Below are 27,271 nucleotides of genomic sequence, written 5' to 3' on the forward strand. Positions count from 1 at the left end.
CAGTAATCAACACAGACAAGAGAAGAGCAGCCCTTTTCAAATGAGTACGAATAAATCCTTTTATGGGGGAACAAAATGCCACCAAATTAATTAAACATGGACAGGTCAGAACGTACTGCAATCTGTCCCTTTTCTCCCCATCCTGTTGGAGAGACATTTGGAAGTCTTCGAGCATGAAATTAAACATTGAGGACACCCCTTATTGAATATCTTCTATTCTCTGGGAAAGTCAAGAAGACTAAAGAACGGAAAAGCCAAAAGAATTAACTGTCACAGTCAGCTTGTCGCTTTGGAAATGACCACATTGGTTACACTGATTAAAAACAGATTCGTCTTTTATCACAAATCCCAAAAAGAGTATTGTTTTGGAGCATTACACATTACAATATGCACTTTGCATTTAGACGTTTGCTGTCTTGCCAAATTATGTGCACGCGATTCTTTTATTCTGTTCTTGGAGCATGTTTTACAACTGATAATTAAACTTTGAAAGCTGCCTTGCAAAGTCTCAGGCAGAAATGTCACCGTCTCCATCTGCTGGCTCTTACAGTGAGGAGAGAGGGGAAAAAACAGGCTCTGGCGTGACTTTTAGGGTTTTATTTATGTTTAAAATATAAACAGCAGTTTAAATATGTAGAGTAATTGGACTCCGAGGCTCCGAGACATATAATTTAAAGGGGAAAGAAAATATTTTCCATATGTCTTCGGTTAGGCTTATTTTCCTCTCTCTCTTTTCCAGCCGCAGTGGTTGGGCTGTTATTAATGTGTTAACTTAAACCACTGGAATCCGCAGTCATATGTCATCCACTTCCTGATTGGAGGCTGACCAGACTGAACCTCGATTGCCCGACTGTTGACACGAAAGAACAGAGAGTTTGCAAGAATTCAGAGGGAATGCAGTTCTCCTTCGAATGGGACCTCGGGGTCCAATATCTTTTGTGTTTGGCTTTCACGACTTTGGCTCCATTGCACAAGTTTTCCTGAGAACACGAATAGTCCAACTGAGAGCCGTGAATTATGATTCAACTCCTATTGCTGGATCATTTGACTTTGCTCACTGATCATCGCCTCTCTTCTTTCTTCAACTTTTTTTTCCCTTTGACGGCTGTTTTCTTCAGTCCACATTTGGAGTATTTACGTTCTCCCTCAGCCATTTAACCAGCCTGGTCTCCTCCATCCATCCATCCATCCATCTATCCTTCAAAATCTGCATTTGTCTTCCTCCCACCCACTGATCTGAGTGTGGGTAAGTGTGACAGATATATCACAGTCACTTTATAAAACACACCTGGATGCTCTCCAGCATTGCGATTTAGTGGTGCCAACGAGAAGGAGGGTGTCCTTTGGAGATTAAGGTCATGTCAGAGAGCGCCATGGGGGGATCTCATCAAAATGCACATCATCACAATCATCTTACTTAACCTTGATTTAAAATTCTGAAAAGCTAGTGTGCTCTAGAGGAAGGTGATGCTTTCCATCCCTCCAAGGATTTAGACTACAAAACAAGCAGTCTTTCATGGTCATTGTTGATAGAAAACACTTGAGAAATGATCAGCCACAGGCATGCACATGAACAGAAAGGAAGAACACCAGCATTTCCTAATCATTGCACTGTAAAATAATAATAATAAAATCTGTTAATTATCATTTTTTCCAGATTTTCAGATTCATGAGTTCAAGCATGTCCAAACTCGGTCATGGAGGGCCAGTGTCCTGCAAAGTTTAGTTCCAACCTCAATTAGACACACCTGGGCTAGCTAATTAAGGTCTTACTAGGCTTTCTAGAAACATCCTTGCACGTGTGTTGAGGCAAGCTGGAGCTAAAATCTGCAAAACACCGGCCCTCCAGGACCGAGTTTGGATACCATTTCATGAGTGTTTTCATTTATTTATTTTAATGACCATCACCTGTGTGCGCCACCTGTCTTGAGTCTCACTGCAAAGCTGTGGCTTTTAAAAAGGGAAAAGACAGCAGTGGAAAACGACAGAGAACCAGACCTGCACACTTGGGCTCTATTTTGACAATCCATGTGCAAAGTTTAAAGCACAGGGTGCAAAAGCATTAAGGACATGTCAGACTCTACTTTTGCTAATATAAAATAATATGTTTTGTAATATTTTAATCTTTTATATTTATATCCTATATATATTCTTATTATTTCATATATATATATATATATATATATATATATATATATATATATATATATATATATATATATATATATATATATATATATGCTCTACATCTTGTGTGTATAAAACAGTGTGTACGCGAGGCGCACAACTAACGCGCTCTGCGTTGCACAATAGACCGGCTTTGTTCTGGTCTATAGAACAGACTATTATAGTTTCTCAAAATAGCAACGCACCAGCATTGCACCTTAACACGCCTCATTTTTTAGATCTGAATGCCTACGGGCGCACATATGAGCGCAAATGCATTTGCTATTGGTGAAAAATGTCAAAACAACTCTTGCGCCAAGCTAAAACTAGCATACAACAACTGCGTCACACCTTGCGCCACATTGCGCCGGATTTATGATAGGGATCTTTATGTTTGTTTTGCTTTCAGTTTGACAGTAGTTACCACGAGAAACTGTTACCACTCATTTATTTTGTTTATTTCATTATTAAAATGTATATTTAAACTATATTTATACATTTTCAAAAATAGATTTTTTTTAATTTACTGTGGTGTGGGTTTTTATTTTAGGTGAATGCCGAGGCGAACAGTGAGATACTCATGTGTGCAGGTGTCTGTTTTAAATATTAAATAGTTCTTTTCTGTTAATAATTATATTTTTTGTAAGAAAAGGCAGCAAAAAGTGTACGGCTTATAGAAATTGAGATCATTTAATTTAGATAAATCACTAATGTGCATGTTTTACAGTTCATAGTCACCGTTCTATTTTTTTTTTTTTCTTGCTTTGTTGGTTCAATTCTCTGTCACGATCAGAGAATAAAAGACAAAGTCTGATAAATCCAATCGCAAGTGATTTGAAGATCAAAGGTGCAACCAGCACCAGAACAAGGGAAACACAGAAACAGCACAGATCAGGGAGTCCAAACAACCTGATGAGGATCCTGGCGAAACACAGACACAACATGAAGACACAAGTAACAAACTAACAATAAGGAGCTGGATCCAGCTCTTAATATAGGAGTGCTCAGTACGCACAGTTGCGACTAATGATTAGAACAGCATATGCAAGATGCAAGATCACATGATCAACATAAAACCTGGCATGTGGAAGGCACAGCAACCCCACATGAAAATAACAAAACAGAAAGAGTTCATGCACCTGCAACCGTGACATTCTCTAAGTGTGAAAAATAAGAGTTGTTTGGAGAAATAACGAAGACAACAGATGGCTATGGCTTAGTTATACTATAGACAAGTTTTGAGTAAAGCTCAGAGTATTCTGTCATGATTCCCATACTATGCACCACGAGTTTTATCTTCTTCAATCTGGAATTTGATACAGAAATCCTTTTAGTAAAACAAATTGTTTCAAACTTTCATTAATCCCCTCAGCTGTAAATATTTATTTATTTATTTATTTATTTATTTATTTATTTATTTATTTATTTTTATTTATTTGTTTTTTTTTAGGGAAGATTTGTATTGTACAATGTGTTTTTGTGTATTATGTGTGAAATGCTTGTATGCTGCAACCAAATTGCTCTCAGAAAATGAATAAAGACTGACTGACTGACTATAGGGACATGAAATTATTAATCGGACACTTGCAAAATTAACACATCTAAAATAAAATTAATAAAAGAACAATTAATTGATGTATCTACAGCACAGAAGCAACAATACATTAATAAAGCTGTTCACATGTGAAGTGTCAAGCGGTGGAGCACTGCCCTGGTGTTTGCTTATCCAGACAAGCACAGAGAATATCTCAGTTTAGGGCAGACATTACCATAGTTACAATCTCATTTCTATTTGGTTAAACCTAACACAATGTTGCACTTAAGTTAATTGTGTTATTTGTTATCTTCATAAAAAACATGACTAGTTTAGCTTTCATGTCATACACAGTATTTGATTTTTTTCCCAAGCAAACCCACTCGCAGCCTACACTGATATGCTCTGTAATTGTGTTAGATTTTTTATTTTAGGCCTAAATACAAAAACATACAAAGCATTTCACCGAGCTCATACCGAGTTGATGAAAACATATTGGAGATATGTTTTCAGTGCTCGGATATGTGCTTAGTCAAATATTCTTTGATCAGCTATTCTGTTAAATATTTGGTTAAAGGCAAGGTGGCTGCTGAGTTAATAAATGCTTGGACCTTGGTTCAATAAATGCTTTTCTGTTTGATCATGTGGAAAAATGCAGGATATTATTGTCATTTGTTTTAAGTTTGTTTTTTGTTTTTTATTCTTTTTTTTCATAACTTAAAGCAGTCAATGCACAAATAAAAATGCTTAGGCCTTTACATGTGGGCTTTTGTGAGTAGGAGCAGAACAAAATGTTAATAATGCAAGCAGATTTAGGAGTAAATAGACCAAAGTGTAAATGATTTGTTATTTGATAAATAATTGAGTTAATGTTAAATATGCGTAAAATTTATATTAATTATCAATCAATAGTATTACAATAATGATTTAATATAATTAATCCCAGGATTGTAATTAAATTAGCACTATACTTTAGTCTATGTTGTTTTAGGTGTGGACAGCATTGTGGCTCAGTAGTTAGTATGTATTTTCACCCTCTAGAGATAGAACAGCACAACTGATGGGATCCAAGACTTGTGAAGAGATGATGCTGACCATTGATGCATGTTCTCCCCGTGTTGGTTTCCTCTGGGTGCTCCAGTTTCCCCAACAGTCCAGACATGCAGTATGGGTTAATTGGATAAAATAAATTGGCCATAGTATATGAGTGTGTGTGAATGCAAGAGTGTGTCTGGAGTCTATCTTCTCTGGATAAATTGCTATCAGCTCTCTTTGGGGCCTACTTTCTGTTCTTTGTCTCTCTCTCTCTCTCTCTTCTTCCCTATCTCCTCTCTCTCAGGTAACTTTATTTTACATTTAAGCTAGGTACAGTTATTATTATATGTTTTTATAATTTCATGTTTTATCATTTTATACAGTTATACTAATTTAGTTGTAATCATAGAGAATTATTGTCATTAAATCAACTCATTTTCAAGTACTTGTGAATTGCTTTTGATTTAACATCAAAACTTAATCGCTCCATATTGTAATACAAAACAATCACATATTAGCAATGCTCTTCCCCATTTATTGCTATTAATGCTTCTCTTATTTCCACTTTTGGTATAATATTGCAGAAGGTTGGTTTGACTAGAAATGTCCAGTTTTTCACCATCATACTGACAATATTTTAGTTATTTGGTAAAGCTACAGTTCAAACCGCTGTAGTTAAAAAAAAAAAAAAAAAAAAAAAAAACACATTCTTGCAGTCCAATAATCACAAGAAGCATTTTTGTTTTGTTACCTTTGAAATTGCAGGACAGATAACGGTATAGATGCCAGATTAAACAGCACCAAAACACAAGTGAATCTAATCAGTTCTTGCTCTCCTTCTAGTTAAAGCACCCACTACACATGAATGAACCTCTCACATCTTTTGTAATCTCTCAGTCAGTGTTTATACCATAGAAAGCTATCAATAAAACAGCTTGTAAACAATGTCATAAAGCATTTACCTCAGGCAAGCCATTCAGTTGCTATACAACTCATTAATTCGCCTGAGAAATGAACTCTGGAGAAGTGCATTTCTCTACATATTTCTACGCTGTATTAGCCAATATGCTGTATGGATTACAGTTTACCTAAATTCTTAGTGATGTCTTTAATGCTGTGCTTCTCAGCTCCATTCTGATGCAGTGGGCCCCCAGGAAATCCTAATTTAATGTATACGTTTATATACACTCACCGGCCACTTTATTAGGTACACCTTACTAATACTGGGGTGGACCCCATTTTGACTTCAGAAATAGAACTACCTTAATCCTTCGTAGCACAAATTCAACAACGTACTGGATATATTTCTTTGAGATTTTGGTCCATATTATACTGATATTATACATGAAAGCATCACGCAGTTGTTGCAGATTAATCAGCTGCACATCCATGATGCAAATTGTTCCATTCCACCACATCCCAAAGGTGCTCTATTGGATTACGATCTGGTGACTGTGGAGGCCATTTGAGTACAATAAACTCATAGTCATGTTCAAGAAACCAGTCTGAGATGATTCAAGCATTATGACATGGCACATTATTCTTCTGGAAGTAGCCATCAGAAGATGGGTACACTGTGGTCATAAAGGGATGGACATGGTCAGCAATAATACTCAGGTAGGCTGTGGCGTTGACACAATGCTCAATTGGTACTAATGACTCCAAAGGGTATCAAGAATATATTCCCCACACCATTACACCACCAGCAGCAGCCTGAACCATTGATACAAGGCAGGATGGATCCATGCTTTCTTATTGTTGATGCCAAATTCTGACCCCCTATGGTCCAATTTTGGTGAGCCTGTGAGAATTGTAGCCTCAGTTTCCTGTTCTTAGCTGACAGGAGTGGCACTCTGTGTGGTCTTCTGCTGTTGTAGCCCATCTGCCTCAAGGTTGGACATGTTGTGCATTCAGAGGTAACGAGTGGTTATTTGAGTTACTGTTGCCTCTGGCATTAACAAGGCATTTGCACCCACAGAACTGCTGCTCACTGGATGTTTTCTCTTTTTCGCACCATTCTCTGTAAACACTAGAGATGGTTGTGCATTAAAATCCCTGTGGATCAGCAGTTTCTGAAATACTCAGACCAGCCCATCTGGCACTAACAACCTTGCCACGTTCAGTCGCTTAAATCACCTTCCCTCTCCATTCTGATGCTCGGTTTGAACTGCAGCAGATCGCCTTGACCATGTCTACACGCCTAAATGCATTGAGTTGCAGCCATGTGATTAGCTGATTAGAAATTTGTGTTAAAAAGCAGTTGAACAGGTGTACCTAATAAAGTGGCTGGTAAGTAAATATGTAATGAAAATAAAACCCTGGAATTATTATGCATAGAATACTCTCAATAGCTTTTACAATGTAAAATAATAAGCATAAATATTAGCAGTTTATTACAGTTTAATTGAGTTTTTAAATAAAAAAAATAGTTAATTAATTTGTTTACTTCATTTACAGTAGTTGTGAAAGCAGTTGCAAAAGGCATTTCAGTAAATTTCCGTGTTATGAAGTTATATGAAACAATAAATAAATAAAAAACTATAGTAATGATACCATAGTTGTTTTTAAACCATACTATACTGAAGTACTTGGATATGCTGTTGTGGTAATTCCATAGTTAATATAATACAGTGGGTTACTTAGTTAACTAAAGCACATTGGTACATTGTGTCAGGACTGAAATAAGGTATTGCACATCAGACATTCACAATAAAACCAGCTGGAGTTATAGCACAGATGCTGAGTAACACCACCAGTGTGTGAACACTCACAGAAAATAATATGTTAGCACATATACACCACAGTGTGACACATTCCACTGCAGCACTTCTTGTCTGGTATGTTACTCTTTATAGATTCATTGATGCTGACCTGATCTTTACAGTAGCGGATACAGAATGACATACAGCGCACCAGAAGTGCAGAAATCACCTGAAATCTCCAAGCTGGCAAATAAAAAACTTACATAAGCAACATAAATGATGATATTTAGACTGTAATGTGCCATTTGTGTGTGCGTTTTTTATATTGAATGTTGAATATTATATCTAAAAATAAGCTGCAATCATAGTCTGAGCTCTGTTCTCAGTTTGAGTCCTTCAAATTATACTAATGTGCAAGTAAAAAGGATCTCAACTGTACTTTATAAAATTAGCTGAGACTTTTTTTTCTCCTTTGAATAATTACAATTGAATTTTATTTAATTTAAGTTGTAATTTGTTCAGTAAAGCACTGTTTAACATATATTTTTACATTTACCTTGTTCCTGACTGTACAAAAAACTAACTGTGACTTTGAAAACGGAGGTTACATAGCTACTGTCATTTCTGTGTACTATACCATTACCCTTCTATTATTACAGGCAAATATTTGATCATTAAAATGTACAATATCTGCCATATTTCCCATGTGAGCGCAGAGAATAAATTTCAGCAGGTTCCTATTCATAAGGCATATAGTATTAAAGCTTTAAACCATGATGACTACTAACAATGAGACCTTTCTTGGCAAAATAACCCATCCGATTCATCTTTAGTACATTAGCTATGATAAATGTACCCTTTTCTTTTTACATACCAGCTGTGCTTTGCTTCCTCACTTTGAATTATGTCAAGAAAAAAAAAATCTTAAATCTGCAAGGTTTAATAATCTTGGGTTAAAATGGATTTGAACTGCCAGAATTTGAAGTGCGCGGACTGTAAATGAGAACGCAAGGGCAATGTGTATGCATGTGCCTACACGGCTATTAATTTTTCCAGAGATCATGGCTCGTGTCTAAATAAAACATGTTGGATCCAGGTGTCGTTTGGCAGGATTTAACCTCCAAAATGAGAATGACGGCAGTGAGGTTGAGGGCAACTTTCATTTTTTCCTGCCAACCGTCTTACATGTAATGGAAAAGCAATCAGGCCCCACACACTCTTTCAGCTCTATTACACAGAAAGAGCGTACGGCCTCATGTTTGGGAGGCATTTAGAGATAGAACAGCGATTATTACACAAAGAGAAGGCAAGATACTTTAATCAGCTGAACAAATCATTGCAGTGCGGCTAATTAAAATCTAATGTTCATCAGGAGAGCTGGGAAGATCAGCTTGATTATGGATGGAGGGCACCATTAAAGTGGAGCGGACAAGTTCTATTATACTGTTAGACAGCAGAAAAACACATTACTGGGCCTTTTTAACAAATGATGAAAGGCAAGTGCTATTGTGTCTTGAACTGTGTGCGAAGACTGCAATTTCCCTCAGTGGAAAGATCCCAGGCACCATTTGCCCAAGTCGCATTTTGCTAAAGTTGGTCTTTAACACAGATGCAATGACTTGGAAAAAAAATACTGGTGGACGTTAAAGCTGAAGACTTTCTATGACTATTAGAGAGAAAGCAAATTAAACAAATACAATCAATCAGTTTCGCTACAAAATTACATTTTAATTGCTAATGTAGTGATGAAATTCATGAGATGAGCTGAATTGAAATATTACATTATTAAATTAAAGTTATAAATTACCCATCGTATATGCATAGTCATAGTACCTATACAATAAAAACAATGAAATTTCTATGATGCAACAACAGTGCAGAGTATGGTTCTAAAAAAAAACATTAAGATTGAATGAGAATGCATTGTATTGTGTTATATTATGTATTAATTCAGAATATATATATTTTTTTTAACTTAACCTAAAACTCTGTAGGAGGATATATATATATATATATATATATATATATTTTTTTTTTTTTTTTTTTTTTTTGTCATTGCACTATATGAGCAAATGCATAGGCTATTCTATTTGTAAATATCACATGTAACCACACAGAATACCATACTAGAAATATTCAAGATGTATTCAACATCCGAAATGGCCAAGTCATTTGATACAACAATAGTTCAATTAAAGTGTAATTTCATCCCTACCATTTTAATTAAGATAAGCTCTGATACATCAGTAAAGAGTAAAGTGTTTGTCACATATGGGGACAGTGGATATAAAAAAATAGAGATGACTCATCTCTGCAAATACACAAATAAAATACCCACATAAAACATGCTTGGAAACATACTGTGTGTGGAGCAGCTCCATTGCAATGTGTGACATGTAATGATAGATATATAAGACCCAAGCCCAAATGGCACTCAAAACCATGTTTCCATGATGTAATGCCACTTTGACTGCCTGAAGTCTGTTGAAAAGCTGGAATCAGTTGCAGGTTTGGCAGATTTGCTCATCAAAAGCATATAGTGGTTTAAAAGAGAAGGCACTAAAGTGATTTATGGGACTTTCAGACTTAACAGCCATGGCATTCGATGTCCACATGAAATCTGCCATTTAAAATTAGGCCTACATTTCCAGTATGGTCCTCTTTACATGGTATTGCTTTGCCAGAAATATAGCTGTGGATATTTATAGGTGTGAGTTTAGTTTAGAGTGGAAGTGTTGCCGTAGTTGTTAGTAATTCAGTAATCTAAGACTGACAACTAATTCTTTTGTTGTGAATGTGTCAATGAGGGCATGGCCACTTGTAAACATATAGTAATAAAAATAAGATTTTGTGAGAGTGTTTTGATATCAATGTAAAACTTCAGTGTTCAAGCTGATTTTGGCATAGTAAAGAAAACTGCAAATAAGAGGGAAAAACGAGGGAAGATACTCACTCAAAGTCTGATTCAGAGAGATGTTCTTCACAGCTGACTACACCTGCTAAAGAAAAAACTCCTACTGACAAGGCAACCACACGCAGACCGCTACGCTAGGACAGAAACACCGTAAACAAGTACTCAGCCAAAGTCTTTCAGAAAGAAAAAGTCTATTTCCAAAAGAAAAACAGAATAGATAGGAGACCGGTTTAGTGAATGGTCCTTGAAAAACGTGAAGCAATGAAATCTCCTTTAAAATATCTGATTATTTTGACAAACATTAAATACCCTATATTAAAAATTGCATTGCACCCTGTCAGAACATATGAATGAATATACACAGTATATATGTGTTTTTATTATTGAAGATACATAAATTGCACCATGTTGGCATGCATGTGTGAATTTAAAGAGGAATCTTTTCTGGATCAGATCTGAAGGTCTCAATTAGTGTTGAGCAATGAAGCCGCACCCTGTAATGGGTTTGAATTATGCATGTCCTTACTGCCATTTTTAAATGAGATTTGTCCACCACTCTTCTCACACCCTTAATCTCTTTCTCTCCAGTCAGTGCGTTTCATCAGTTTGCTGCCTTAAAGGAGAAGAAGGGATGTGTTTAACTCGTATTGTTGTATGTCTGAGGGGGACTTTGTTACTTGGCTTCTAGATAGCACTACTTTTCTCCAACACAGTAAAAAAAAATGTCCTTAGCAAGGCACAACGTTAAATATAAAATGAACGGGGAGAGAGACAGAATAGGATTATGCAACTAGCTGCGAAAAGTGAAAGCATGTTTCATCTTCCTCCCCCTGTTCATGGTGAATTTGGAAAACTTGATCAGATTTGTTGACGCCTAAGGAGATCTCAAAGGAAATGGCACTACTCCTTTTCCTTATTTGTTTGCGTTGGTACAATGATGCAGTTGGATGGAACGATTCCAGAAAACACAATGGCAAATGATGTAACACAGTCCTATTACTGTAATGAGGATATTCCTTAAATATACTAGAGGGCGAAACACAACGGCGCACTTAATAGTGTGCATTTTTATGCTTCAGCTATATAGTAAATGCTTAATATTCCTTTTTCATATTCCAATATGTTTCAGTGGCACCACAGTATAGCAATTTACATAAATCAGACTTGTAAAGGTTGGCTGTGGTGAAATAGACCTGCTTAACTTTGGCTCATGGGTTATTCAAATTGCAAAACAGCCTCTGATTCATGCTGAATTCACAGTCAAGTCGAACTTCATGCTTATTTCTGTTTGGCAGATGAGGAATTTCATTATTTTACTGCAACTCCTTACAAAGCAGACGAATGCCGCTATTTACTTTGCATGTCCAGGTTAAAGGATGTGATTATGCACACATTTACACCATTCAAATTTGTTTGTGACTCATAAAAGGGATGGCGTATACAACCATATTATATGGTTTTCTGGGACACTTGATTCTGATTAGTCATTCACATAATTTCCAGATATGGACTGTTTTTCATTGCAATACTGTATAAATATACAGTGAGAAAATACTGTCTGCACTTTTTCAGGTCATCTTCCAGATTAGGATGATTCAGCACATTACAAATGCAAATACAAATAATTTCAATCCAACAAGTTGTTGCAAACCTTTTATGATTTGTTAGTTGTTGTTTTTTTTTTTTGTTTTTTTCACCCTCTGCTTCCAAAGTACCAAGAATTCAGTGGCTGCATAAAAAGACTGAATTTTTTCAACTCTCTGCTCTACCAAATGGTTGACCATATTTTGACTATTTTGTTTTAAATAATGGCTTACACACAGCATGGTTGGTTTACAAAAAATAATAATAATAATAATAATAAAAATCTAACATGAATAATCCTGTTGCATTTTATTTTGGTTTTATTGTAAAGGCTATGCTATGAAATTCTGTCCATAAAAATTATAAATAGAATTGGTGACAATGTAAAAAATAAAAAATAAAAATAAAAATAAATAAATAAATAAATAAATAAATAAATAAATAAATAAATAAATAAATAAATAAATAAATAAATAAATAAATAAATAAAAATGTTAAATGAGAATCTGAAATATTTTATGGCAAACTTCAAAAAAATGAAGATGATTTAGAATTAAAGAATGTTTTATAATATAATATGGTACTGGGAGTACCATATTACGTCTCTGAGTGTGCTGCATTCATTCATGAGTAAGACTTGGTTCAAAGCTATCAGCACGCTCTATTCTGTATGCTGTGCAACTTCATTAATATGCATACTAGCTGCGAAGACTGTGAAACAACACGTTGTGTTGCCAAAAGAAGTGGGAGATACGGGTCATCAGTGTTGCTTTTATAATGTGCTGCAACAAAGGTTTTGTTTTAATTTTCCAGCTATGAGAGCACAACTGGAGTTACGCGTGGATCAGTGCACGCGACATGCAGCAGAAATACATTTGTACGGAACTTTTTTTTTATTCGAGAGCTTTTTGCATCTGGAAATTTTGAAATCCGGATTTGCTGCTCGTCTCTTTTAAAAAAAGATGCAGCTCCAGTATGTGTTGATTGTCCTGTCTCTGCAGATTTGTTAAGTGTGTTCGATCAGCGCCCTTTCTTTATTCATTCAGATGGCAAAGTTACAGTTCGTATCGTCAGCAGTATTCTTTCAGTGTTTAAAGACAGACCGTAGTCAAAATGATTTCTAAGTTACCTAGTTTACGTTAATATCACTACAATATTATGGACTGAAAGATCTGCTGTTAATGCTGCTCTCTGAGTGTAAAAGTCAATACTGCAAGCAAGCTATTGCCGACTGCTGTGTTTAATTTTTACCGCATTTTGTGACAGGATTGTCTACACACACGGCTTTCTGACCTACCGAGTGCATCTGAGTTACCGAGAAATGCAGAGGTTTTTTCTCTTACACGACATGCGGTATCAAACATTCACCGTCATTAAACACAGTCACTGTCTTTCTCCCCTGTTTGTTTGTTTATTTTGCCTTGTGCATGCCTCGGCGCGTGCCCAAATGGAAACTCCCATTTTTATTCAAATCCTTCCCCTTTTCCCTCCCCAGACACTCCTACCCAAACAGAGCTATACACCCACTTTCCTGACTCTTTTCAAACTAGAGGTGTGGAAACACCCTGCGGAAGCGGGGGGTTTCAAGGCTCTTTGAGAGTTTTTTTGTTTGTTTATTTTTTGGTAAATCTGGTAAATCTTCTGCTAAATCTATTTTGATATAGTGACTAGAGTTTGTCTGCAAGACCCATCTTTTCATAATCTCAGGATGCTTGGTTGATGTGAACCAAGTTTTGGATGGCAGTAATCATTCTTATTCAACTAAAACACACAAACAAAACAAATACTTTAGGCATGTCAAGTGTGAACATGTCTTTAAAGTAAGTAAGAAGAAGAAGAAGAAGAAGAAGAAGAAGAAGAGGACATTTTGAAGTTAGCATGTTAGTAACTAAACTACAGCCATATCACCGTGCAGCCCCAAGACCGGTTGCTCACTTAAGCTAAGCAGGGCTGAACCTCGTCAGTACCTGGATGGGAAACCACATGGGAAAACTAGGTTGCTGTTGGAAGTGGTGTTAGTGAGGGCAGCAGGGGGTGCTCAACCTGTGGTCTGTGTGAGTTCTAATGCCCCAGTATAGTGAAGAGGACACTATACTGTCTATGAGTGACGTCTTTTGGATGATATGTTAAGCCAAGGTTCTGACTCTCCGTAATCTTTAAAATTCCCATGGAACTGCTCGTAAAGAGTAGGCATGTAACTTTGGTGTCCTGGCCAAATTTCCTCCATCGGCCTCTACTCATAATGGCCTCCCTATCATTCCCATCCATTAAATTGGCTCTATCAATGTCTTTCAACTCCACCAATATCTGGTGTGTGGTAAGCGCTCAGTGGCTGCCAACGCATTATCCAAGTGGATGCTGCACACTTGTGATGGTGTGGAGAGACCCCCCTCATGACTGTGTGGAGCTTTGGGTGTATGCCCATGCACAATAAATGCTCTATACACATTATTTACATTATATTACTTACTAAACCAATTGACATCCATGTTATAGTAAAAAAATATAGATATATATATGAAAGTAAAAAAAAAAAAAACTATGAAAGTCACAGCGAACCAAAATTTCGACAACTAACTTGGTTGTCAATATTCTCTACAATAGCTTAGTTTTTGTTCCACGCGAGACATAAAACCATAAAATATTAGAACAACATCAGTGTGAGCAGAGGAATATGGAATTTTTAAGTGAGCCACCCCTAAGAATCAATATTTCATGTCAATGTATTTATTTATTTATTTGTCAAGCAGCCATGTAATTAGCAGAATAATGTACAGTCAGCCAGTCATTAACACAAAATAAACTCCAGTGGGGTCTCATGTCGCACCAAAGGAGTTTATTTTGCAATAATGACCTGCTGACTGTTCATTATCCCTTTCGCAGAATCCTCCCCATTTTTTCTCTACTCTAGATCCAAAATAAATTTCCTGCTCCTTCTAAAATTGCTCAGCTGGTTCAACCAAAATAAAGAAAGACAATTCTCTCCAAAAATAACAGCACAACTGCTCGGGAACAGGTGGGTGGTGCCGCGTCTGGTTTTGAAGAGTTTGGTTTCAGAGAGTCTGGCACACTGGAGCCTTTCATTTTGTTCCCATTAATCCTCCCTGTGGGCACTTCTGGCTTTCTCGCCAAAATAATAATAATAATTAAAAAAAAACACTCTTTTTAAACCTTTACCCATTCTACTCCCACCGTGTTTCCCCCGATCCCACCATTTTGTAGATTCTCAAAAATCTCATGTCACTGCAGTCATTCTCAACACTTAAACACGGGCAGCCTTGAGGACAGTCAGCTGCTCTTTTGAAGGTTTCCTAAAGCAGAGAAAACATTCACGCTGACAGCAGTGTCTACAGGGTTACTTTTAAGGGCACATAAAGTCCTGCCAATGGCCTGCTCGGGCATTGACAGGCCCACCTAATGTGATGATACACCATTTTTATATGGCAGGTAAAGATGCACTTACATCTGCAGCATCCAGGAAAAAGAGCTTCCACATTGTGCAGCTGTCTATCAGTGGGCTTGATGCACAAAGGTTGGAGTGAGAGAAACATGGCCTGGTTGCTTGGTTATTGAAATGCATGTTTTGAGCTGTCAGAAATAGCAAACTAATATTTACAGTCTTCACCTCAACTCATTTTGACAGCTGAGAGCACCAGGCACTACAAACAAACCCAACACAACAAATTCCTTCGACAGCTCTTCCGTTGCAAACCAAAGTAAAAGTATGTGCGTGCAAATGCAATCTCCCAGACCGTTGCAGTGTCAACAGGACAGGGAAGACTTCTCCATTGGGGCTTTTTAATATTTATTTAATTATTATTATTATTATTATTATTATTATTATTATTATTATTATTATTATTTGTCTTTGGCCAAGGACACTGTAACAGACCCGACAGCTTTGAAAAAAAATACAAATAAAAAATCAGATCTCAAACCTTATCAGTCTGCCATCCCCATACCTTTTTCTGTGTGTCATTGAAAGGTCAACCACTTTTTCCAATTTCATTGCTGTCACTTTATGCTGTCATCACTGGATTCCTCAGCATGTGTGCTGACCTCTCTAGTAGAGAGATGGGTTCAAATGGCACTGAGGTTAGTGAGTAGAGGCTGATATTACTCCTCTACACACTTCTCCCGTCTTTTTCTTTCACCCTCATACATCAGAAACAGCCGCTCACCTTTCTACAAGCAGTGTCACTGAGCTGAGCACTCCTATTGAAAGGACCAAAAGTATTTACTCTTTATAGTCAAAACATATTTATTTCTACAGCAGAAAAAATGAAGCGAGATAAATAAAAAAATAAATAATGCTGACTCTAAGGGAAACCTTTTCTGGTTCAATATCTGCATGTTTTGGGAAGTGTTAATCTTTAGCTATTTTTCTCTTAGTGCCTCATTTCTGTTGTTGCCACAATTCACTCAATAGCAGTGAAGTAGGCTGTAACAACAGCACTTAACACCAATTTACACATTTTTGAATCTGCTGATTCTTATCAAATAACCCCATTTCTGTAAATCACATTCATTAACACAATCACAAATCCAATTAAAAGAAACTCAGAGACACAAAAGCTGTATCGAATATTCCATTCATTCATTCATTCATTCATTCATTCATTCATTCATTCATTCATTCATTCATTCATTCAATGTCCTTAATAAGCTTGGTCCTTTATTTATCAGGGGTCACCACAGCGAAATGAACTGCCAACTATTCTAGCATATGCTTTACACTGCAGATTTTCTTCCAGCCACAACTGGGAAATGTCTAAAGTATTAAATGAGATATATTTTAGATACATAAACAAACTAACAAACAAACAAACAAACATACTGTTTAAAATAAAAAATTAAAAATAGAAAACACTTTGAGGATATATTCTGGTCTCCTAAAAGACAAATGCTAAATAGGATATGATAATGTTGAGAATCTTATTGGGGAATTGGCAGCTCGAAATGCTCTTCAGTAATTAATACTAAAAATAAGATCTGTCTTGACATACGGTGTCTTGACTATTGGTCTGACGATTTTTTTTCGTCTGACTTCATTGAAGTATTTTTATTTTAGGAATGTATTATATATATATATATATATAAAAAAAAAAAAAATATATATATATATATATATATATATATATATATATATATATATATATATATATATATATATAATATTTTTTTTATTTATTTTTTTTTTTTTTACTCAATTACATTTTCTAAATGAGTAAAAAAAGTTATATTGAAGAGGAGAAAAAAATCACAAATGTGATACTAGTGTTTTGGTGATTGAGCTGAATTTTGTTGGTTAAATCAGTTTGCAAATTGCATTGAACATTTCATTTGTGAACTGGACGGATTTGATCACATTTGTTCTCAAGTCAACAATTCACTGATTCGAATAGTCCATTCAGAGTTAATAAAAACAAATGATTCACTGAATCTACAAACTAACCTGAATGGAGTAAACTTTCTTTTAAAACTAAGCAAAAAATAATATACTTTAATAATAATTTTTACACATTTACACATTTACACATTTTTGTTTACATTGTTTTCTTCCTATGCAGTAGATAAGGGTTATTTTAACTTCTTTATATGTAAATTATAATGAATTTTAAGTATAACAGCTTTTGGTAAACACATTTTTTTATTTTTCATTTTTTTGCACAAAAGTATGTTTATTAATTAAATGCATAAAAAAAAATCTGTTTTGTACTTTGACTGATGTAAAATTTTAAAAAGTGGATTTCACTGGATAATATTTTATTGCTGTGTTTGTATCAGTGCTTGACTTGTTTACTTTGTCCACTACTTGTCTTGAATAAAAATAATTTGGACTAATGTCCAGGGTCACACTTTATTTTGATGGTTTGTTTGTTGAATTTGAGGTACATTGCATCTACATGCCAACTAATTCTCACTAAATTATAAGTAGATTGTTAGGTTGGGGTTAGTGTAAGTTGACATGTGCTTGTCAAGATACTTATAGTCAGTTAAATGTCTGTTGAAGGAGCAGTATCAACACATTAAGCAGTCTACTAATACTCAAATGGATGATCAAAATAAAGTGTTGTGACCAAGTCCGGAGACCAAGTCCAAGTCCAGAGACCAAAACTTGAACAATCACTGAAACAATCAAAAGGCAAAGTTTGAGGAGCATGGTGTGTGGCCTGAAAATCTGTCCAAAGTTCACTTTAGTGGTGTAAGTAAGCTTAATTAATTTGGGTCCAATGGGAAATATGTTGTTTATCATCAAACATTGCAAGCACTGAATTCAAAGTTTGTAAAGAAGTCAGTAAAAAGTGTGCTCCCTTCTTTCTGTGAAAAAAATGAAACAGCCAGCCCATGATCTAAGCCTGATTCGAAATCTCTGGAAAATCCTGAGAAACAAAGTAATTGCCAAGAAATCCATTATATTCAGTGAACTGTTGAAGAAAAGCTGAGAAATCAAGATCACAGCAGAGCAGATTACTAGATTACTACAGACTTGATTATAGACTTGTGTTGTCCTGTGTAGAGTCATACATTTCAGCCCAAGCTCTTTTTTATATATTGGCTGGGTTTCAGGCCATTATTTACATCAAAGCTCACATCCCGGTTGGGCTTCATGCATGCTTTAGAGTTCTTTTTTTATTTTTATTTTTTAGAAATCAGACATTTTTATGTTGCATACATAAATTAAAAGAATATATAAGCAGTTGATGATATGTTTTAAATATGTTTTATAACCTATCATGCAGATAATGTTTATTCACACTTACACGCGTGTTTTGTGCACACACAGATATCCAGCCATTCACATCCCTGCAAGCAGCAGGAGTAGCAAACGTGCCTTCAGCACAGCTCGACAAATTATACGTAGAAATAGAGGACAGATTTGACACTTTTTTTTCCTGTGGATGCTGTGCTTTTTTTGCATGATGCCTTGTATTGTTGTACTGGCTGTATAGCCATGTCTCACTTTCACTTGGGACTTGATTTTTTCTGTTTATAAATGTTAGAAATAAGTATGTTGTGTGGTGAAGTCTGTTTTTTTTTTTTTTTTTTTTTCGTTCATTGTCTGTCTGTCCATTTATTTATTTATTTATTTATTTATTTATTTATTTATTTATTTATTTATTTATTTATTTATTTGTTAGTTTGTTAGTTTGTTTGTTTGTTTGTTTGTTCATTGTCTGTACATTTATTTATTTATTTATTTATTTATTTATTTATTTATTTATTTATTTGTTTGTTTGTTTGTTTGTTTGTTTGTTTGTTTGTTTGTTTGTTTTTCCAGAGCAGAGAGGGCACCAATTGGTGTCAAAAAAAAAAAAAAAAAAAAAAACACTTTTCTGAGAATTGATCAGGCCAGGATTGGCTGATCAGGAGGAGCCGGGAAAATTCCTGGTGGGCCGGTTAATTTTTTGACCGCGAGGGCCAGTGTCCCTAGCTGCTTGCACTCTCAGCAGTCACACTTTTTTTCATTTATCCAAACACACCAGCATTGCAACACCATTGTGGTCCAGTGGTCAGTATGTTGCGTTATGATGCCGCCAATCCAAGTTTGAACAAACTGTGTACGTTATTATTATTTTTATTTATTTCATTTATTTATTTATTTATTTATTTATTTATTTATTTATTTATTTATTTGTGTGTGTGTGTGTGTGTGTGTGTGTGTGTGTGTGTGTGTGTGTGTGTGTGTGTGTGTGTGTGTCTTAAGACTTATTGCAGGTATTGTATTGTATTGTTACTTATGCAGGTGTTCTAATTTTATTTTTATTTTTTGTGTGACCACCGTTACAAAGTATTGAATATCTATAAAGAATTTTGCACAGAATATACATTCAGATATTGCAGGAAAGAACATTGTGATGTTTTAAAGGATAGTGTTGGAGATTTAGTTACCCTTTAATGTTCTCATATTTATGAAAAACATTTGAAGTTATAAAGCAGCTGTGTTCTGAAAAAAAGAAACTTTTCACAAAAAGATGTGAAAGTTTCATTAGAAACTGAATTCGAAAATAATGTTGTTTTAATAGTCAATTGTGAACTGCGGTGGGCCGGTCTAAGGCTTAAAACTCCAGGCCAGACAAGAAGTCCCACTCCAGCCCTCATATTGATAATGAACCTTTAAGGTTGTGATGAAGTGAATTTATATATGTGAATTGTATCTTTGTCTAGTCAAGTGTTCATTTGATTGGCTGAATTGATCAAATGTTGTATACTGTCGACTGCAGTCCACTTGGTCATCGTTTAAACTACTTTTTTTTTTCTAAATTAACTTTTTTCTAACCGGAAACCGAAGTAAATTTTTCACTAAATACAAACTATTTTAGCAGCTTGAACAGTAGGCTACATATAAGCAGAGCTAAAAGGAAGGGGGGAAAAATGTCAAAATGTCTGATTAGCTGTCAGACAAGAGCCAGTTTAGGTTCTATGTGTCTTGATACAGAGCTGGGCTTAGGGCCTAAATTTGAGGGCTTAAGTCTCCTTCAAATTGTAACTAATGAATTTATCTTTCTCAAATAATAAAATTGTTATATATAATCAAATAATCGCACATGCAAATGTCTGACATGCAAGCCATACAAACAACATTGACCATGCAGTGTTTCATAACCAAAACAATACAGGGTCATTCTTGTTTTCTAAAAAAATATATAGTCAGCTTTCTGTCCGACAGCCACAATAAGAAGAAAACAAAGCCTGTCTAATAAACAGATGCGCAGATAACCAGCTTATTAAAGCACATCATCATGTCCTCGCCTTAGAGAATCAGACTGTATTTTCTCTCTCTTCCTTCACAGAAACTTCCTCTTCAATTCAGTGGGAGTTTTTGCAGTCTGAATGCTGAATACTGGTGCTGCTCGGAACTGCATGATACATCACTCCACCTGACCTGTCGGCTACAGCCAGACAGGCCTTTGCGGATCATCGACGAAGTGATTCCAGACATGAACTTTCTCTAAAGACTCTGCAAGTGAAAGATGAGCTCTAAGCGTCAAACGGACACAGAGTCACACACCGACTATGAAGAGTATGTGTTTTCCAGGCCATTCAGTTCGGAAAGAGCACAGCCACTTCTAAAAATGGGAATCGATGACTGCACACTCTGTTATACTCTCCTTTGCACAGCTCTGCTTGTGCTCTTTTGAAAAGGTCTCCAAGTCTCTTTGGCTCACCAGCACACATATTGCGAGCACATTCTCTTAACAAGCTAAAAACAGTCGCTTTTTTGTGGACTGAGAAAGCCGTTTCATGATGCTTACACACACCAGATGCATGCCAGACACAAAAACGTTTCCTTTAGACACGCACAATCTCCAGCTCCATGACAACAGGAGCGAAGGCCAAATACAAAAGAGCCAGAGTACAGACTGAAAACCATCACGTTGACTCTACACTTGGGAACTATAATAATCAGAGGAGGTAATTGCAGTCTCTTGTAGAAACCTCAACACCCTGACTCATGAGTCTGATCAGGGGTCTCTCAATCTCTACCCCCCACCCCTCTCTCTGTCTCTCTGAAGGCCTGTTTATAGCAAGAATGGTAAGTATGAAGATAACAATGAGCGCATTTAAATCAGATTCCTAGGTCGTAAATCAGTGTACTGTATCAATACGTTGTGTGCACAGATTTTGACACTGTTAAAGAGAATGACTCACTGCATTTCTTTCATGTACTGTATAATGAATTAATAATATATGCTAGCAAACTTAAATCCATCCTTTTCTTAGAATGTTGGCCTTGCATTAGCATTGAAATGCTGTTTTTGTCCTTCGAAAACAGCTTTTAGGGACTTTTTCACAATACATTTTTAAAATGTAATTTTCATTTTCATATGACTTTGAAAACTGAGGCATCTGAAAACAATAGCTATTGTTGCTATCAACATATTTTGGAATATTGCATAAAAATAGGCTTGATGGAAAAGTCAAGACTTATATACAGTTGAAGTGAGAATTATTAGCCCCCTTGGACTATTAGCCCCCCCTGTTTTTCCCCAATTTCTGTTTAACAGAGAGCAGATTTTTTTAACATATTTCTAAACATAATAGCTTTAATAACTCATTTCTAATAACTGATTTATTTTATCGTTCCCATGATGACAGTACATAATATTTGACTGGATATTTTTTCAAGACACTTCTTTAGAGCTTAAAGTGACTTTTTAAAGGCTTAACAAGGTTAATTAGGTTAACTAGGCAGGTTAGGGTAATCAGGCAAGTTATTGTATAATGATGGTCTTTTCTATCAAGAAAAATATATAAAGCTAAAAGGGGCTTATAATTTTGACCTTAATTTATTCATTTTTTTATTAAAAACAAATTTTTTAAATTATAAAGAATAAAACAAATAAGACCTTCTCCAGAAGAAAAAAATATTATCAGACATACTGTGAAAATTTCCTTGCTCTTTTTAAACATCATTTGGGAAATATTTAAAACAGAAAAAAAATGACAGGGGGGTTAATAATTCTGACTTCAACTGTATGGGCTCATTCAGAAATATCTTTTAAACCAACATTATAGGTCCTACATTATAAGTGCAACAATACATGTCATTTAAATTGTATTTAAAAGAGACAAGGTTGCGCTGTGTCATTTGTTCAATGGCAGTTACATACATGTACTTGACATATTAAGCCATGTATGAAGCATGTCAGCACTTTAAAAGGTTTGTTCCACATTTGGTTTGTTTGGCTTCTCTTTGAATAGGTTCCTCACAGTCCACCCCCTCAGTTTGTGTATTTGTATTCACTGATTCAAATATTTTAGCTAAAACAGGCAAAAGATATGAAAGCAGTTTTTTAGAACTGAAAAACCCTGTAATAATGCTGCCATTATTGCTGATTTCCATATCTTCAGTATAACATTAGAAGAATAACAACAATAGCCTCTTTCACACATACAGACCTTTCCGGAAAATTACCAGCAGTTTTCCAGAAAGGTCTGTATGTTTGAACAGGCCCTTTTTGAAAATAACGGTAAATTTGTAGAAGTTGTAACATTACCGTAATTTGCCGGAATGCTGTAAATCCAAAAGGAAAATTGCGGAAAGAGCCCATTCATGATTAGAACACGACGTGAGACGTCTACTCCAGTCAATAATAACATTCCGACACATTAACATTCGTGCTGTTTATGAAAATAAAAGCCTTTAAATATTTTTTCCAGACACATTTAGCTGCTAGATGTAAGTCAGATAACATTTCTATGTTCCTTCTTAATGACAACTGCGGAAAAAAAAATCCTCGATAAAATTCTTATGATAAACCGATGTTTGTTTACCTTCATGCTCTGCTTCAGCTGCTTGACGCTTGTGCTCCGATAAGTTCCAGCACACACACGTTGACATGTGACAGTGTTGCTCCATATGTTTACTTCGAAGTTGTTCACACTACTTATCCATCCACAGAATTTGTAAGGTAGTCAAATGTGTAAACATTTAGCTGCGGTTCACGCTTATGACTTTGAATATCTCCGGCCCAAAAGCAGCTGTTCGAATACTAAAGCTTTAAAGAAAGTGAAACCATCAACAAAAGTCTGACCCCTATATGTTTACTTATACAAGTGCGGCCCGTCTGGTTAATGATGTCAGAATTAACCAATATTTTGGAATAGATGTTCCAAAATACTGGTTAATTCCGGAACGTCCTTACCTGTGGGAACAGCGCTTTTTTGAATTTAGCGATGAAGTCATCATGGAAATTTGATATTTACCAGTATCACTGTGTGAAAGGGGCTAATGTCAACTCACAATTTTAGGAGATTATGCTTAAATGTATTATTCCATTTTTAAATATATTTAAATTCATGTTTTGTAAATATAATGATTGTGAAAGAACTTTTTTTATGTGTCAAATTATGATATCATCTCAATGGGTATGTTTTTTGCCAATGTCCTGGAACATTATTCCTGTTTTAAAATAAAGTAAAAACCCAATACCTATTCTTAAACCTAACCTTAACTGTAAGTTATTTCCAAAATCAGAAGATAACAATAGTTGAATAGGAAAAAGCACATAAACTTAATTTAAGCCTTGATTGAACATAAACTGTAAACATATACCTTAAATCTAATTGGCTGATTGGAGTGTTGTTTCAGGATCAACACTGATCCAGAAAGATGTACTTGGTGAAATCCCACTAACCATATCATCTCAATTTGCTTTTATTGTGTTTTACAATTTAATTACTTTCGATTTAATGTGGAGAGGTTGAAAAAGCTAGAGTGGATGGCTTTATTTACTAATAAACATATCACATGTTTATGCTGATATATGTTTAAACTATTCTATATAGAAATCTGATATGTGAACATCTATTTGAACGTGTGTACATATTTGTAATTGTAATGGTTGCAAAAAAAAGTAAATGGACAGTCTTGCGATACTTTGAAATATATTTTGAATATATGGCATGATTTCTATATATGGAATCCACATGAACTCGTATGTCACAAATGGACTTTTTTTTTAAACATAAATCATATTTCATAGAGGTTAATTTGAACGTTTTTTTTTTTTGTTTGTTTGTTTTTTTCCAAGAAGTGAATGATTTTAATGCTCACTGTTTTCTTTGTAAATTGTGTAACTTTTTAGTAAGCAAATGACTCAGAGCATTGAAAAATTAAATAAATAAAAACAGCGACTGGCTGACTACCTGATAAGTGCCCTGAAGTTGATTAAGATGCACCCTAGATTTTAAGTGTTTTTTTTCCCCTTCGTTCATTTGCTAGAAAATTGGAAAATAAATCATTCCCAAAATAACTCCAACAGTGCTGTAACCTTTGTAATTATGATGTGGACTTTTTTCATTCGCATGGAATTAGAAAGATTATTAAAATTTATAGTTATAGTTATCATCCTTGGAGTGAATGGCCCTTTACTGTAGGTGAAGAAGCAGGCCACCTCTGCGCTGCAGCCAAAGCCAAGCAGATGTCTTCCCCTGAAAATGAATGCCCTGACTATAACATCCAAAGCCAATAACCTTAAAGTCAATGTGCTGAAATGGCTCATTGATGTATGAGGTTCTGCTTAAACCAACACACTGCTCAGTCCAGATGTGCGCAGGCAGGCTTTTCGTCTTTTATTTGGCTTCGATTTAAACCTCTTTTTTTCCCCCCACCTCATGTACACCTATAATTCAAAACAACCGTGTTTGTGTGTAGTTAGCCCATTGTTTCAGGGTCAATCTCTTAAACCATTTTATCTCCTTTCACACGTGTTAAAATGAATAAAAATGTCAGCGCAGACAGATATGAGGCATTGGCTTCAATTGCTAACACATTTCCTTTTTGGATTTCGGCACAGAATCTGCAACCAGGAGGCATCTGGACGTGCGCTCATCTATCTGCATTCAGATTTCCGACAGAATCCGGCAGAACAGAGCCTCTGTTTTGAATTTTGGGAGGATTATATCCCTTTACTAAGTCAAAATGGAGGAAGTGATCATTTATTGTAAAAGGACATTTTCAACACAACATCTGCTTCACCTTTTTATGAAGATCGGGAGAACATAGAGCACAGCCCCCATCTTTGCATGCGCTGGTGAGAAATCAGTGAGACAATTTCAATGTGCAATGCCATCTATTTTGCTCTCCTAATGAAGTCTCATTTATTTCAATAAGGCACACATTGGCTGGGGCTGATAGCTTTCTGAGTTTACATTTAGACAGGAATGCTGTGGGAATCCTGATTGGAGTGTGACCTTATACAAATTCATTTTCCAGGCAGATATAAATTTAGGGAGGGAGGAGGAACACAAACTGTGCGCTCCCACCGAATGTGATATACTTGTGCTCTGTTGATCTTGGCCTGGCCGGTTTTACTTTTCAGGGGGTACTATGAACATTTTCCCACATTCCGACTATGTGAGGGGTCACAGGAATGCTTCCCAAAACTAAACAGAAAAAAAAAAATGATGATGATGTTTTGGTACGTGTGTGCGTGTAAACCACCTCTTCTTTTCTAGACTCCCCGAAGGTTATTTCTGAAGACTTTTAACCAAGGTCTTTTGTTTCTTCTCTTTACCTTTTATGCTTAACAGCTTTATTTACAGCTCATGAATATGTTTCTAATGACGGATATTAGCAAGGCCACTAATGTAGCTTTTCAGTCGCGTTGAATGCAGTTAAGGCTATGACTCCGGTTATTGCTAAATAATAGGATGTAAAAATTATAACACATTTTAGACATTTGCTGCATATAATGATCTAATTTGCAATTTGTATTCAAGTGTTGGATTTTATAATGCTTTTCTACTTCAGCTTTTGGTGCAGACCCAAGTCCACTTGACAGATCGACTTGTCTTCTGTGAAGCAAGGTTAAAATGTGAAGGTTTAATGAAAATCCCTACCGTCGAAATAGACTGCTATAGAAGCACATTTCTGCAATGGAATAGAATAAAATAAAATAATCATAAAATAAGGTAATTGTAGGCTTTTTCCTCACATTTCTGACTTTTTTTTTTCCAGAAAAAAATTAATTGTGAAAATCGGGACCACTGGCATTTAACTCATATAACTCAATATTCCAAATAGATAACTAGATGGCTGATTGGATAAAAACAGTAATTATGTAAAGGTAAAAATTGTCTGATTGTGAAACCAAAAAAGTAAGATGTAAAGTTCTAAGGAGAAATTTTTTTTTAACATAAACGATACAGAATTTCACAATTATAATATATATATATATATATATATATATATATATATATATATATATATATATATATATATATATATATATATATAGAGAGAGAGAGAGAGAGAGAGAGAGAGAGAGAGAGAGAGAGAGAGAGAGAGGAGAAGGTCAGAATCTTAGGGTCAGAATTTGGTGTCAACAACATGAAAGCATGGATCCATCCTGCTTTGTATTAATAGTTCAGGCTGCTGGTGGTGGTGTAATGGCGTGGGGAATATTTTCTTGTCATATAAATACACATTACATTACATTGGCCCCATTAGTACCAATTGAGCAATGTGTCAACGCCAGAGCCTACCTGAGTATTGTTCCTAACCATGTCCATCCCTTTATGACCACAGTGACCCATCTTTTGATGGTTACTTCCAGCAGGATAACCCGCCATGTCATAAAGCACAAATCATCTCAGACTGATTCCTTAAAGATGACAATAAGTTCACTGTATTCAATTGCCCTACACAGTCACTGATGTGGTGGAATGGGAGATTTTCATCATGGATTTGAGCCGACAAATGCAACTGCATGATGCTATCATGTCATTATGGACCAACATTTTTGAAGAATATTTCCAGTACCTTGTTGAATTTATGCCACGAAGGATTACAGTCAATAATCCTATAAGGGAGTTCTGAAGACAAAA

General features: G+C 35.5%; 1 long non-coding RNA gene across 1 annotated transcript; it reads left to right on the forward strand.

Annotated features, from left to right (window-relative positions):
* Positions 1–802: 802 nt before the first annotated feature.
* LOC141375440 (uncharacterized) lies at positions 803–26,512 on the forward strand. The gene is made up of 3 exons (XR_015495026.1): positions 803–1,246; positions 20,731–21,473; positions 25,240–26,512. It is a non-coding gene; the product is annotated as an uncharacterized LOC141375440 (long non-coding RNA).
* The last annotated feature ends 759 nt before the right edge of the window (positions 26,513–27,271 follow it).

Source organism: Danio rerio, chromosome 7, assembly GCF_052040795.2.
Source record: "Danio rerio strain M-AB ecotype USA chromosome 7, GRCz13ab, whole genome shotgun sequence".
NCBI classification, from domain to species: Eukaryota; Metazoa; Chordata; class Actinopteri; order Cypriniformes; family Danionidae; genus Danio; species Danio rerio.